The following is a 16,724-nucleotide window of genomic DNA, read 5'->3' on the forward strand; positions in this document are numbered from 1 at the left end:
AAGCGTCTTCAACGCTACAGCACAGCATTCCGGGAAGGCAGCGCTGCATTTGAACCGATTTGAAGGCAGAAATGACGGGAAGCTTCACAACATCGCTTCAGTCGCAAAGTGGATCTCCACCCTTCACTACTGTCAGGACTTCACCAAATCATACCAAAGAAGTGTGTTTTTGACGGAGCGGTCCCAGCGATAAAGGTTCAGTCCTGCTTTGGAAGCAGCCGGTGAGTAAAACTCAGTGGCGTAACTTTGTTTTAAAAAGTGGGTGGGACATAAATTGCGTATCATATGCACGCGAAAAACTGCGTATATGCACGCCAAAGCTCATTTTGACGTGTGAGGGGCGCTCATAGGTCAAAATGAGCTTTGGCGTGCATATGGTAGGCAGTTTTTCACGTGCATATGATATGCACAATATGGCGTGTTAAGGGGGGTTGCATTGCTGATACAATGTTATATCAGATGTAAAATATGTACAATAACAACTGCAGAAAAATTTGTATTAAGATGTCCGGAAATCAATTAAATAGTTCATTTATTGATATAGATCTCGTTTAATAATTGCATCTAAACACAATATAGCGTTGTGCCAGAATTTTCACTTGAATAAAGGCATATAGATTTGCACACTTTGCTTATAATCCCTGGTCTAGTCTGTTAAATTTTTTTTGAAATTCTCGTTTCTAATCTGCCCTCGTAGCCTATTTTTTCTCTCAACAAAACCGAATATCATCAGGACATCAAGAGTAGGGACAGTTTTTGTGCATTTTGTTTCGTGATCTGACCGGAACAAATAGAAAGTCTCCGCAACGGCGTTAAGCATTAGATTAAAGTGCTCGTCTGTGTGAAGACTGCATGAGCAACGAGAGAAATCTGCACCACTGATAACAGCGCCAATGAGCGCCAGATTGCCTCTTATTTAACAAACGAACAATATGATACTCTTCTAGTTAACCAGAGATGTTTTGTTTGTATTAGTTAGGTTCATCCGTGAAGCAAGACGCCTATGGTAAAACTGCTTCAAATGTCTGTGCTGTTGGCTATCGGCGCGTGAGTAAACATCCGTAAACGACACGATCGCGTGCTTCGTCATTCAAATGCGCTTACGGACTCTATTGTTGTTCTGTATAACGTTACACTAGTCTGACGTGCAAAACCGTTTTGCTTGCTACTGCTAAGGTTTAGTTGCATACAATAGTCCATAAACCGAATCATGTCCTCATAAACTGCGAGTAAACACACACAAATGTTGACAGGCCACTAAATACAGTACATACCACAGAGACGGACTTCCTGCTGTTGCTGTTTCTCCTGTTCAATTTATTTCAGCCTCCGAAAGATTCTGGATCATATATCTATTAGCTGAGATCGATAGCCATGGGTTTGTCCACACTTGAGGACGTCACCGCTTTGCACGCTGGTCATTCTTTAGCTCCGCCCACACGATACGCCTCCAGGCGCTCATTTTTTTCCGGAAAGACTCGGTACAGCCCATATTTCTTTTATAAATATAATAAAACTAAAGATTTTTCAGAGATATGAAGGATTCAACACTACTCTATAGGTACTCTTGAGTACCTATAGACATGAGATTGACAAGATTGACATGAGATTGACTGAAACTGAGTGTTTCACCCCCCCTTTAACATTAACAAAGATAAAAAATGCTTTATAAGTGCAGTTCAGCATTAGTTCATGTTAACAAATGTAGTTAACTCATTATAATGAACCTTATTGTAAAGTGTTACCAGAAATTTAAACCTCAGAAACAACTTTCCTTTTAGTTGAAGCATGTGCTATAAAAAAATGTTTTTTAAAAAACAAAGAGGATTTATTCTTTATCAGGTATGTTTTCTGTTACATTTATTTTCATTAGATTCATCTTTCTCTTTGCATTGGTGATGCACTGAAGAGGAAATGAGGGTTACTCTCATTCACAAAAAGGCTGCTTTTATTTGTTCTTTATCAGGAATAAAAGATCAGTGAAATTACTAAATGCTGTCCTGTTCTTTCTAACACAAAACACAACGCAGACAACAGACCAACAGAAAAATATTTTTTTTAATTATATTTTACTAAAAAGAAAAGTTGTATAACCCACCCCTATAAACAGTGGCTCTCAGCCAGGGGTCGGGGCCCACTAGGAGGCTACTACAACAGAAACAGCAGAAGAACAGTCAGATCAGCATAGATAGAAGAGGCTGTTTGTCTTGGACAAAGGGAGATATGGGGATATAACCACTCTGGGACAGCTCCATGAAATGACTGCACTGCTGTAGAGATACAACACAAGAGGGTGCAAGGGAAGAGATAGTAAGCAGATATTCATGAATTACCTGCTTTCGATATTCAGGGTGCATGTAATAAATTAATTAAAGGGGGGGTGAAATGCTGTTTCATGCATACTGAGCTTTTTACACCTTTAAAGACTTGGATTCCCATCCTAAACATAGACAAAGTTTCAAAAACTAATGTTGGACGTTTGATGGAGTATTTCTGTGTTAAAAATACTCCTTCCGGTTTCTCACAAGTTTCGGCAAGTTTTTTTCGAGTATGGGTCTACTTGACGTTAAATAGATCGGAAGGTCCTTGTATGGGCCGTACGTGCTCTTATCCCGGTAGGGTGCGCGCGCGCGTAACTAGAGGGAGAGAGAGGAAATGCACGCTGTAAACAGTCTCTCAGGTGCAGATCCAGTCGTCCGTGAACACTTATGACGCGCCACGCCGCGCCGCGCTCCACTTTATTCCTATGGGTGACGTCGAGCGACTTCAACGCTTCAGCACAGCATTCCGGGAAGGCAGCGCTGCATTTGAACCGATTTGAACGCAGAAATGACGGGAAGCTTCAAGGCATCGCTTCAGTCGCGTCGCAAAGTGGATCTCCACGGTCACTGCTGTCACAGGACTTCACCAAATCATACCAAAGAAGTGTGTTTTTGACAGAGCGGTCCCAGCGATAAAGGTTCGTTCCTTGGAAGCAGCCGGTGAGTAAATCAACATCAAATGTCTCTGCTATTGGCTACCGTCGCATGAGTAAACAGCAGTAAACGATACGATCACGTGCTTCGTCATTCAAATGCACTAACGGTTACTCCATTGTTGTTCTGTTACACTGACTCTGACGTGCAAAACCGTTTTGCTTGCTACCTCTAAGGTCTAACGTTAGTCACATACAATAGTCCATAAACCAAATCATGTCCTCATAAACTGCGCGTAAAGACACACAAAGGCCCCTAAATACAGTACATACCACAGAGACGGACATCCTGATGTGGCCGTTTCTCCTGTTCAATTTATTTCAGCCTCAGATTTGATTGTGGATCATTATCTGTATTAGCTGAGATAGATGGGTTTCTCCACGCTTGAGGACGTCACCGCTTTGCGCGCTTGTCATTCTTTAGCTCCGCCCACACGATACGCCTCCAGGCGCTTGGTTTTTTCCGGAAAGACTCGGTACAGCCCATATTTCTTTTATAAATATGATAAAACTAAAGACTTTTCGGAGATATGAAAGATGCAATACTACTCTATAGGTACTCAAGATTGACATGAGATTGACTGAAACTGAGTGTTTCACCCCCCCTTTAAAGACTTATAGTAACTATAAACAGAGAGTGAGGAATAATAACAGAGCTTTCTATTTGGAATACAATTTATTTGAGGAAAACATGGAGATATCCAGTCTCAAGAAAAAAAAATCAGCAATATTAAAAAGGCCTCTCTAAATATATCTAGGGCAGGTAAAGTTGACAGACCCTTACAGGGAGACGTCTCGGTGAGAGTCACTAGAGGAGGAGGAAGGAGAGGAAGCTCGAATGCCTCTCTCATCTGTGCATCCAAGCCTGACCAGACACGTCCACAGTACCAGCATGAATCTCTCTGAAAGAACCATAAGGCCTCACAGCTTGCTGGCAGAACGGTGCGATGTGACACTGCATTAGAATCCTTAGTACCAGTTGGCAGTCTCTCTCTCTCCCTCTGCCATTTCATTTCCCCAAGTGCACATGACAGAAGTGAGGGCAAAACTTATGAAGTTTGTCATTCTCCCATGCTTTTAAGTTCATTTCCATAAAGAAAACATCTAAGTTTGCAGACATGACTCTTTTTTCAATGATCCAGAGCACCACAGAGGCCCATCTGTTTTTTGTGGAAATAGATGCTTGCCTGAAGCACAGGGCTTTTACAGTCAGTTCTGCTCACATCCCAGTGGTGAATATACCATGGGAAGGTGATTAAGAATTGGTCTTTCAAAATATCACTTAATAACTAATTTAAGAAAAATCTAAGACAAAATGCAATCTGACACCAAACATAACATTTGCACATTACATTTGCACCACATTGTTTATCTGCTGATATCTGCATTTTAAAAACAAAAGATAGTTTAGTACTAAGTAATTTAAAAGGATAGCAATAGATTACGGCAAAGCTAGTCTCTCCTTAAGAGCATTATAACTTGAAGAGCACTTTCCATCTAAGAATGCACGTTGAGAGAGTTGCTGCACACATGAAACTGACTGTAACAAAACGGTCACACTTCTTCTTCTTCTTCTTCTTCTTCTTCTTCTTCTTCTTCTTCTTCTTCTTCTTCTTCTTCTTCTTCTTTCGGCTGTTCCCTTCAGGGGTCGCCACAGCAAATCATCTGTCTCCACCAGTCCTATCCTCTGTATCCTCTTCTCTCAGAATGACTACCTTCATTTCCTTCTTCACTACATCCATAAACCTCCTCTTTGGTCTCCCTCTTGACCTCCTGCCTGGCAGCTCTAACCTCAGCATCCTTTTACCGATATATTCACTCTCCCTCCTCTGAACATCTCCAAACCATCTCAGCCTGGCCTTTCTAACTTTGTCTCCAAAACATCTCGCATGTGCTGTACCTCTGATGTACTCATTCCTGATCCCATCCATCCTCGTCACTCCCAAAGAGAACCTCAACATCTTCAGCTCTGCTACCTCTAGCTCTTCCTCCTGTCTTTTCCTCAGTGCAACCGTCTCCAAACCACACAACATCGCTGGTCTCACTACTGTCCTCTACACCTTTCATTTCATATTGCGGTCTCAAAACTCTGGCCAGTTGATAATACCTAGAATATCTAAATCAACTGCAGGCGGTCGATCCTTTTCCTATTTAGCACCTAAACACTGGAATAGTCTTCCTAGCATTGTTCGGGAAGCAGACACACTCTGTCAGTTTAAATCTAGACTAAAAACACATCTCTTTACTATGGCATACACATAGAACTTTTTTAACTTTCATTATTCAAATCAATTGACTGATTGTTAGGCTGCATTAACTAGGTCAGCCGGAACCGGGAACACTTCCCATAACACCTGATGTACTCGTTACATCATAAAAACAGTGGCATCTACACTAATGTTAGTCTCTCTGTTTATCCCGAGGTTTATTCCGGATCTGGGCCGTATCTGGATCGGATGGTGGACCTGCGCCTCGACATGACCAACGCATCCTGGAGTGTCTGCTGAGCCGTGTCAATTGGTGTCTCCTCCGAATTTGCCTCACCGGCACGTCATGCTCAAAAACCCGTCTCAGGCGCAATAATTCTGATCTTTCATGTATTCATACTCTTGTGTAATCGACGCCCCATCCTAAATAAACCCGTCTCTTCCGCGATACCCTGAAATTTTGAATATTCCGATCTAATATGATTTCTGACCTGTAAGGTTGCCAGAATAATAATCATACACAGTGTGTTAATAGGCCAGAGGAGAACTGGCACCCCCACTGAGTCTGGTTTCTCCCAAGGTTTATTTTTCTCCATCATGCCCTGATGGAGTTTTGGTTCCTTGCCACTGTTGCCTTTGGCCTGGCTTGCTCAGTTGGGGACGCTAAAATTGGGGACACTAAAATTGGGGACACTAAAATTATGATTAAAGTTATTCAATTAATTATACAAATACAATTTATGAATTAGGTTTTATTTAATTCTATAAACTATAATACTGATATGCCAACATTGTCACTATATGATAAATTAAAATAAGCTGATAACATCACTGGTTTCTCCAGAACGACTGTACAGCCAAATCTAAATTTGTTGCAATACTGTCCTGTTTGACACTGTGAAGCTGCTTTGACACAATCGTGATTGTAAAAGCGCTATATAAATAAAGTTGATTGATTGATTGATTCTTGCTGGTACTCTTTTATCACACAACAGACCTGACATTTTTCTCCACCCATTCCAACCTGCCTGTACACGCTTCTTCACCTCTTTTCCACACTCCCCATTGCTCTGGATTGTACTAATCTTGTACTAATCCTGCACCTTTTTCTCCCTTTAACCTCACTGTTCCACTTGTTTCTCTCTCATTCACACACATGTATTCTGTCCTGCTGCGACCAACCTTCATTCCTCTCCTCTCCAGAGCAAACCTCCACCTCTCTAGACTTTCCTCCACCTGCTTCCTGCTCTCACTACAGATCACAATGTCATCACATCAAACATCACAAACCTGTCACACTCTTGGATGCAATAACCAGAACTGAGGTAAAACACAAACAGGTATTTACTTGCAGGTACAGCAGAAATAAATAAATAAACAAGAAAGCGATTAAAAATGAATTTGTTAGCAGATGAGATAGACTTGTGTCATTATCTTTGAGTCTTTGTTTTACTGAATCGCTGGAGAACACACACACACACACACACACACAAGGGAACACCATTGAGACGGAGGATGACAACTTGGATAACGTGTTGACTGGAGGATGACTTGGATGACTGGAGATAGTGGTAGCCAGCAAGGTACTAAGGAACATCAAGCATGTAAGTAGCAAGTTACGTATTCTGTATAGCATTAGACAAGGGCTGCATCTGAAAACCTAGGTAATTTCTCACTAGAAATGACATTAGAAGTGAAAAATGTTGGTAAAAAACATTTACACAAACTGACCCTCAAAAGCAAATTTCAGACCTTATGTTTTTCCCCCAGCTTAACTGTCACAGAATGGACTGCCCAGGGTTGTGGGATATCAAAGGAAGCAAAGGACACATGTATGCTGCATTCAGAAATCTATCAGATGACGGTATCTCAGGAGACAGGAAGTGAAGCTAATATTGGATTCAGACTTGCCTCGATGCCTTCCTGCTTTGAAATGTGTCCTCCGAAGGCAGCATTTTTCAGGTTTCGGACACAGCCAAGGTCATGATGAGGGCTAGATGAGTTCCAGGTGTGCATGATTAGGTGTAAGGGAGGATGATGGGAAATGCAATCTGTGACATGACCCTCTTTACATCTCCCGAAGCCATTACAAGATAGGGCTGACAGAACAGTCTAAAAGGGAGTGGAGGTAGGGAGGAAATGTAGGAGTGAAGGGCCATTGTGGGATCCAGAGCAGTGACAAAACGAAGGCCCACTGCAGAATCGATGCCAGTGAGCTGAAGATCCAGGGTGACCGATGGACTGGAGGGTCAAGGCGTAGCCACAGCCTCAATGTCATTTCCTGTTCTGTCCCAGAGAGGATTCTTTATCAGGTATGTTTTCTGTTAAAAAAAAAATTCATTTTTAATGTGATTCGTCTTTCTCTTTGCATTGGTGATGCACTGAAGAGGAAATGAGGGTTACTCTCATTCACAAAGAGGCTGCTTTTATTTGTTCTTTATCAGGAATAAAAGATCAGTGAAATTACTAAATGCTGTCCTGTTCTTCCTAACACACAATACACAACACAGACAACAGACCAACAGATACATATAGTGAAGTTAATAAACGTAATTTCGGGAGGAGTACGCCCATCTAATCTTTCAATTAATACCAAGGTATAAAACCAGCAGCTTACCTCTTCCCCTTTTTGGTTCCTGAAGCATTTGGCCTGCCCAACTCTGCTTGACTGGCTGCGCTGCTCATTTCACCTGTTGATCTCCAGACCGCCGGTCTCTCCGCTCCATATAACACCTCGCTCAAGAAAACCTCTCTCTTCTTCCATCTAGAATCATCACGGGGCTCGGTCGATCCTCATCGTGATGCATCGAGGCCTTCATCATCATCAACATCATCCTCTTCAGCAGTAACGTTAAGCCTCGTACCTCCTGCTGAGAAATGGTCCGTCAACGCGCTCAGGCAAGCGTTATCCAGCGCGGGTTTTCCATTTCACCCAGAGGAATTCAAAGCGCAACTTCACGATCTGCTCGTGTGTTTTCACCAAAAACTCTCACTCTCACGCCGCATTCAGCGTTCTCGCAGCAACACGCAAACAACAACACAAACAACTGCACGATCTATATGGTCCGTTTCAGTTTCAGCCGGCAGCCGCAGCTGCCGACGCTTTCACGTCCGCCCCTTAATTCGGCCGGCATTATCGCGGCCGCAGACATTAGTTCCGCGTCTGCTCGCAATAGTTCCACGGCCTCTTCGACTGTTACCTTTCACCCTCCCACAGGTAAGTATAGCTTCTTCTGTTCTTCTTTCCACGCTTCCTTTATTTCTGTGCTTTCTGGCTTTTATTCTCTGTTAAATCAAGAAAAGCTATATAATACATTTCTCCTCTGCTATTGGAGCAGGCCCAAAGCGTGAGGCTGCCTCCGCAAACGGTCCTGCCCCCCCTCCCTTAATTTCTTCTCTGCTATAGGTGCAGACCCAAAGCGTGAGGCTGCCTCCGCAAACGGTCCTGCCCCCCCCCCCCCCCCTTTAATTTCTTCTCTGCTATAGGTGCAGACCCAAAGCGTGAGGCTGCCTCCGCAAACGGTCCTGCCCCCCCCCCTTAATTTCTCCTCTGCTATAGGTGCAGACCCAAAGCGTGAGGCTGCCTCCGCAAACGGTCCTGCCCTCCCCCCCCCTTAATTTCTCCTCTGCTATAGGTGCAGACCCAAAGCGTGAGGCTGCCTCCGCAAACGGTCCTGCCCTCCCCCCCCCCCCCCTTTAATTTCTTCTCTGCCTTAATTTTTTCTCTGCTATAGGTGCAGACCCAAAGCGTGAGGCTGCCTCCGCAGATGGTCATGCCCCTCCCTCTCTTTTCTTTTCTCCGCCGCCATTGGAGCCGATCCAAGCATGGGGTTGCTCCCCAAGCTTTCTATTCTCCAACCTTATTCCATCCAGCTTCTGCTTCCTCTACAGTTTATTGCCTCCTTCTCAGCTGCATTGCTCTTACAGTTCCTACTACATCATTGCTATGGATCCATCACCTGTCTCCACCAAGCCTCCGCGCCTCAATCACCCCAGGTGGTTGGTCCCAGTATAGCTCATAAGCCTCTCCCCTCCATGGTTTCTAATGGATACGAGTTGAACTAAACAATCAAATTACACTTTATATTTTCCAAGATGTTTCCTGTCCTTTAAGGCAGTTTTATCACTATGATTTTCAAGTATTTGTTTTAAATAAGTTTAGCTTAGTTGTTTGACGCTATAAAAGTTGTCACTGAGGAACCAGCAGACTTTTTCAGGAGAAGAGTGGACTTTTTATCTTAATTTCTATATTTCCCAGATTTTGGCATAAATATTAAGAGCATTAGCCCGAAGGTGGACACCGTTCCAACCCCAGCATTGCAATCCTACTGGACAACTTGGAGAGCTTTTCAAATAATTCCTACAACCAACTTGTTTTCCCAAATTCTCCCTCTTTTTCAATTTTTGATGTCCACCCAATCTAGTACCATCAAAGTCTATCTCGGCTGCTTTAAATTTCTAATCTACAACCATCCATCCGACCATCTATGATCTCTAAGTTTTAAACAAGAACACCATCCGTTTCCTCATCAAAAGCAATAAACGGATCAATTTAAAAAACTGCCTTTTTATTCCTATCTTCAATCTCCCGACACCCATCCAGCAATATCAATATCTTTCCTTCTCCCTTGCCACAGGGAGGTGCTGATCTCCTCACTTCTTGACCCGCTGTTTTCTGATGAGAACAACCTTCCTGTCACCAGGCAGTGAAGTTCATTAAAAAGCTTCAGCACATCCCCACCCACTCTGGTAATTAGGCTTACTTATATTCACCTCACTTCTTCCGCAATGGAGCAGACACCACCGCAGGCCAAAAAGACTGCCACACCATCAATTAAACTATTGGGTTGGTGGTCCTCAGAGGCCTTTCGATTTTACTTTGTTCGGACCTCAGCCTCATCAAACAAGCCATCTTCGCTTGACGCTGCAGTGCTCTGCCAATTTGATACTGCTGCTGCAGTATTTGGATTTACTAGATATCACCATTGTAGTCCTTCACTTAATGCCACAGTCCCTGCTTGATGCTCCAGGGCTTCGCTTGCCACTACAGTGCTCCTCCAGTTTAATGCTGCCACTGCAGTGCCCATTATTATTATTTAATGCTGCCACTGCAGTGCTCCGTCATTTTGATGCTGCCACTGCAGTGCTCCTACTATTTAATGCTGCCTCTGCAGTGCTCCTCTTATTTGATGCTGCCACTGCAGTGCTCCTCCAGTTTGATGCTGCCACTCCAGTGCGCCTACTATTTAATGCTGCCACTGCAGTGATCCGTCAATTTTGCCGCTGCCGCTGCAGTGCTCCTCCTATTTGATGCTGCCGCTGCATTGCTCCTCCAGTTTAATGCTGCTGCTGCAGTGCTCCTCCTATTTGATACTGCCACTGCAGTTCTCCTCCTATTTGATGCTGCCTCTGCAGTGCTCCTCCTATTTTGATGCTACAGTGCTCCTCCAGTTTAATGCTGCCACTGCAGTGCCCTTACTATTTAATGCTGCCACTGCAGTGCTCCTACTATTTTATCCTGCCACTGCAGTGCTCCGTAATTTTGATGCTGCCACTGCAGTGCTCCTCCACTTTGATGCTGCCACTGCAGTGCCCCTACTATTTAATGCTGCCACTGCAGTGATCTGTCATTTTGCCGCTGCTGCAGTGCTCCTCCTATTTGATGCTGCCGCTGCGTTGCTCCTCCAGTTTGATGCAGCCGCTGCAGTGCTCCTCCTATTTTGATGCTACAGTGCTCCGCCACTTTGACACTGCCGCTGCAGTGCTCCTCTTATTTGATGCTGCCGCTATAGTGCTCTTCCAGTTTAATGCTGCCACTTGCAGGGCTCCCCCCTTTAAATGCTGCTGCTGCAGTGCTCCTCCAGTTTAATACTGCCACTACAGTTCTCCTCCTATTTGATGCTGCAGTTTTCCTCCTATTTGATTCTGCCACTTCAGTTCTCCTCCTATTTTATGCTGCCGCTGCAGTGTTCCTCCTATTTTGATGCTAAAGTGCTCCGCCATTTTGATACTGCCGCTGCAGTGCTCCGCCACTTTTACACTGCAATGCAGTTCTCCTCTTATATTGATGCTGCAGTTTTCCTGCTATTTGTTTCTGCCACTGCAGTTCTCCTCCTATTTGATGCTGCCGCTGTAGTGTTCCTCCTATTTTGATGCTACAGTGCTCCTCCTTTTTGACACTGCCGCTGCAGTGCTCCTTCTATTTGATGCTGCCGCTACAGTGCTCCTCCAGTTTCATGCTGCCACTCCAGGGCTCCTCCTTTTAATGCTGCTGCTGCGATGTTCCGCAATTTGACGCTGCTGCAGTGCTCCACCAATTTGATGCTGCAGTTCTCCTCCAGTTTAATGCTGCCACTGCAGTGCACCTCCTATTTAATACTGCCACTGCAGTGCACCTTCTATTTAATACTGCCGCTGCAGTGTTCCTCCTATTTAATGCTGCCTCTGCTGTGCTACTCCTATTTGAGCTGCCACTGCAGTGCTCCTCCTTTTCGATGCTGCAGTGAGCCGCAATTCGATACCACCGCTGCAATGCTCCTCCAATTTTATGCTGCCGCTGCACTGCTCCTCCATTTTTGATGCTGCCCCTCCAGTGCTCCACAATTTGATACTGCCACTGCAGTGCTCCACCATTTGATGCAGCCGCTGCAGTGCTTCGCAGTTCGATGCCGCAGTGCTCCGCAATTTGATTCTGCCACTGCAGTGCTGCGCCAATTTTATGCTGCAGTGCTTCTCCTATTTGATGCTGCTACTGCAGTACTTCGCTAATTCGTGACTTCCGCTGCAATCCTTTGCTTGATACTGCCGCTGCAGTGCCCAGTGCTCCACAATTTAATATTGCCACTGTAGTGCTCCTCCAATTTGATGCAGCCGTTGTAGTGCTTCTCAATTTGATACTGCCACTGCAGTGCTTCGTTATTTGTGACTGCCATTGCCATGCTTTGCTTGATACTGCTGCTGCAGTGCTCCGCTAATTTGAGACCGCTGCTACAGTGCCCTGCCAATTTGAGACTGCCGCAGCAGTGCCATGCCATTTTGAGACTGCCGCTGCAGTGCCCCGCCAATTTGAGACTGCCGCTGCAGTGCCCCGCCAATTCGAGACTGCCGCTGCAGTGCCCCGCCAATTCGAGACTGCCGCTGCAGTGCCCCGCCAATTCGAGACTGCCGCTGCAGTGCCCCGCCAATTCGAGACTGCCGCTGCAGTGCCCCGCCATCTTGAGACTGCCGCTGCAGTGCCCTGCCATCTTGAGACTGCCGCTGCAGTGCCCCGCCATCTTGAGACTGCCGCTGCAGTGCCCTGCCATCTTGAGACTGCCGCTGCAGTGCCCTGCCATCTTGAGACTGCTGCTGCAGTGCCCTGCCATCTTGAGACTGCCGCTGCAGTGCCCTGCCATCTTGAGACTGCCGCTGCAGTGTTTTGCTCAATGCTGCTGCATTGCACCGACATTTTGAGACTGCCGCTGCAGTGCCACACCATTTTGAGACTGCCGCCCCAGTACCCCGCCAATTTAAGAATGCTGGAGGCTGCTGCAGTTCCCCGCCAGTTTGAGAATGCTGCTGCAGTGCTTTGCTTGAAGCTGCTGCAGTGCCCCACCAATTTGAGAATGCTGGAGGCTGCTGCAGTTCCCCGCCAGTTTGAGAATGCTGCTGCAGTGCTTTGCTTGAAGCTGCTGCAGTGCCCCGCCAGTTTGAGAATGCTGTCACAGTGCTTTGCTCGATGCTGCTGCAGTGCTTTGCTTGAAGCTGCTGCAGTGCCCCGCCAGTTTGAGAATGCTGTCACAGTGCTTTGCTCGATGCTGCTGCAGTGCCCCGCCATTTTGAGAATGCAGCTGCAGTGCCCCGCCAGTTTGAGAATGCTGTCACAGTGCTTTGCTCGATGCTGCTGCAGTGCCCCGCCATTTTGAGACTGCCGCTGCAGTGCCCTGCCAATTTGGGAAAGCTGCTGCAGTGCCCCACCATTTTTGAGACTGCTGCTGCAGTGCCCCGCCAATTTGAGAATGTTGCTGCAGCGCTTTGCTTGATGCTGCTGCAGTGCCCCGTCAATTAGAGAATGTTGCTGCAGCGCTTGGCTTGATGCTGCTGCAATGCCCTGTCAATTCGAGAAAGTTGCTGCAGTGCTTTGCTTGATGCTGCTGCAGTGCCTCGCCAATTGGAGAAAGTTGCTGCAGTGCTCCGCTTGATGCTGCTGCAACCCCTCACCTATTTCATAAACTGCCACAGCAGTTACCTACCTCAGTACTGCTACAGTGCCATCTTCCATTCAGTCTATTTAACAATTTTGGGGGGTCTTCGGGAATAATTATGCAGACTCCTCCCGTAATCATGAGCTGTTCAAATTTCCATGATTCTTGCTTGCTGTCTATTTCTGCATTATGTTTTTGGGGGGCAATCGGAGCTCGGGTAGAATATCCTCTCCGAGCCCCTCTATAGCAGACAGCAAGCCAAATCTGTTTACCACTTTCACTAAGATTATATGGGCACACAAACTCGTGAAGTGAAGTTAATAAACGTAATTTCGGGAGGAGTACGCCCATCTAATCTTTCAATTAATACCAAGGTATAAAACCAGCAGCTTACCTCTTCCCCTTTTTGGTTCCTGAAGCATCCCTCCTCCTCCCCTGCTCCTCCTTTTGTACACCACATTGGTGGTGGTTGAGGAGAGATCCCTGACATGAGTGTAAAGCGCTTTGGGTGTACAGTAGTACATATGAAAGCGCAATATAAATGACTCATTCATTCATTATTTTATTCATTCAATTTGCCTGTTATAGGGGGGCAATCGGAGCTCGGGTAGAATATCCTCTCCGAGCCCCTCTATAGCAGACAGCAAGCCAAATCTGTTTACCACTTTCACTAAGATTATATGGGCACACAAACTCGTGAATATATATTTGAATACACATGTATATATTTAAATAATATTTGCATTTTGCAACATTTAAATAATATTTGCAATATATATATGGGCCTTTATAAATATAAATATTTATATATAAATATAACAAATACTTAAATATGTACACATGTTTAAATGTATGTGTTAATAACGATTGTTTCAAAGCAGCTTCACAGTGTTAAACAGGACACAAAGTACAAGCATATTTTATGTAAACACAAACTTTTATTTTGGATGGGATTAATCGTCATCGTATGACAGCATTTTTCTATATAAAAGTTCCTGAATCTGCCTGTTCTTTTTTTATGCTGGACCTTTATATTTTGCACTTTTAAAGGGTTAGTTCACCCAAAAAATGAAATTGATGTCATTAATGACTCACCCTAATGTCTTTCCACACCCGTAAGACCTCCGTTCATCTTCAGACACAGTTTAGGATATTTTATATTTTAGTCCCAGAGCAATGGCCACTTTACTGTCCATGTCCAGAAAGGGAATAAAAACATCATCAAAGTAGTCCATATGTGACATCAGTTGGTTGATTAGAATCTCTTGAAGCATCGAAAATATATTTTACTCCAAAAAGATCAAAAACTACGACTTTATTCAGCATTGTCTTCTTTTCCGTGTTCATCCAATAAAGATTCAAAAGCCCATGAATCAGTGAATCGATCAATGATTTGGATTGCCAATATCACGTAATTTCAGCAGTTTGGATCGTGTGTCAAACTGCCAGACTGGAGTTTTATAAGATAAATAGAATAAAATTGCTAAGATAGTAGACAAGATAAGTACAGAATAATAGAATAAGATTTCATACAAGTCATAAGAAATTATATCACTAGTGTTATAGCTGTGAAACCATGATGGGGTCATCACACACTTTCAGGATCCTATAGTCTCTCATGAACTTAATCCTTCAGTATAAGATTTACTGTCCTTTGACCTCATTTTCTCGCCCACTGGATGGCCTTCTGGGTGATTGCTCCAGATTTGAGTCATTATTTGACACGGTCATGGCCTTACCAAAGATTTGTCATCTGGTACAGGTGTCTGGGGTGGATTTATAGTACTTTTGGCATATTTTTTTATTTAGAAAAAGAGCATACATACATTGGATCCTAAAAGGTGTATTGCAGTGTGCAGCCTTTTTTATTTATATATTAAGAGACAAAAGTGCCTTACCTTTTGTTTTGTCTGATTATTTGCCTGTATTTTTCTGAAAACATGGAATACTGCATGCAGATATAAATCATTAAAATGTGTGTGACTGCATTAAAATGCAGTTATATGTCAGATAGTAACGTTGCTGCATTGAATGCCTATATTGAGTAAAAGGAAGTGCTAAATGGAATGCTATACAGCGAGGAAGCTAAAGGGGTTCCCTCATTATCCTATTCATGAGTCTGTCGCATGCTGCTTGATTATGTTGTGAGAGAATGGAGGTGAGAAGGCAGAACCAAAGGACAATCTTCACACCTTTTCCAATAAAAAGCTTTTGAGACTTGTCTTTTTATATGTGGTCTAAATGGAATAGACATGTAAATACAGTGCTCAAATTTTATCCCAAAATTGCACTGCTCCGGTTTTCCTTTGTGTTTCTTTTTCATCCACTCTGTTCACTCCCCTCAAAAATCATCAAGTGCCTTTGAGAATCAAGGGTCTTCACAATTGCAATTGGTGCAAGTAATTTTTTTTTAAACCTAATCCAGTCCTGTTGTCATGGAAATGGTCCTCTCAAATAGAGCTTTTGAAAAGTCTTGCATGAAAGATGATTTTGAGGGGGTTGGATTTGAGTCCTAATCTTCTCCCACATGGAAAAAAAAACGGTGACGGTGAGAAAAAGTGAAAACTGACTGATGATTGGAGCTTTATTTTTAAAATGCGGAATTTGCATGTTCTTACTCAGAATATAAAATCTCTTTTCTCCCCCCAAAAAAAGTATTAATTTCGTGAGATGACATGTTGCTTGATTTCTCAAATTCTAAAATGTCATTCTGAAATATGTTACTTACAAATACTGTACTTTTAAAATGATCATTCATTGAATTGCCATTAGATAATTTATTTTAGAATATAATAGCAATGTCATATGTTAGTCCCCCTTTTGCTGGCAAAACAACCCTGACCCGTCGAGGCATGGACTCCACTAGACACCTGAAGGTGTGATGTGGTATCGGGCAACAATATGTTATCAGCAGATCCTTTAAATCCTGTAATATGCAAGATGGAGCCTCAATGGATTGGACTTGATTGTTCAGTACATCCCACAGATACTTGAGTAGATTGAGATCTGGGGAATTTGGAGGCCAGGTCAACACCTCAAACTCATTGTGCTCCTCAAAGGCAAATGCAGGGGACATTATCCTGCTGAAAGAGGCCGCCAGGGAATAGTTTCCATGAAAGGGTGCACATGGTCTGCAACAATGCTTAGGTAGGTGGTACATGTCAAAGTAACATCTATATGGATGGCAGGACCCAAGGTTCCCCAGCAGAACATTGCCCAAAGCATCACAATGCCTCCACTGGCTTGCCTTCTTCATTGTGGTGCCATGTGTTCCCCAGGTAAGCAACGCACACATATACAGCCATCAACGTGATGTAAAAGAAAACATGATTCATCAGACCAGGCCACCTTCTTCCACTG

The sequence above is a fragment of the Pseudorasbora parva genome, chromosome 1 (assembly GCF_024679245.1).
Source record: "Pseudorasbora parva isolate DD20220531a chromosome 1, ASM2467924v1, whole genome shotgun sequence".
Lineage (NCBI taxonomy): Eukaryota > Metazoa > Chordata > Actinopteri > Cypriniformes > Gobionidae > Pseudorasbora > Pseudorasbora parva.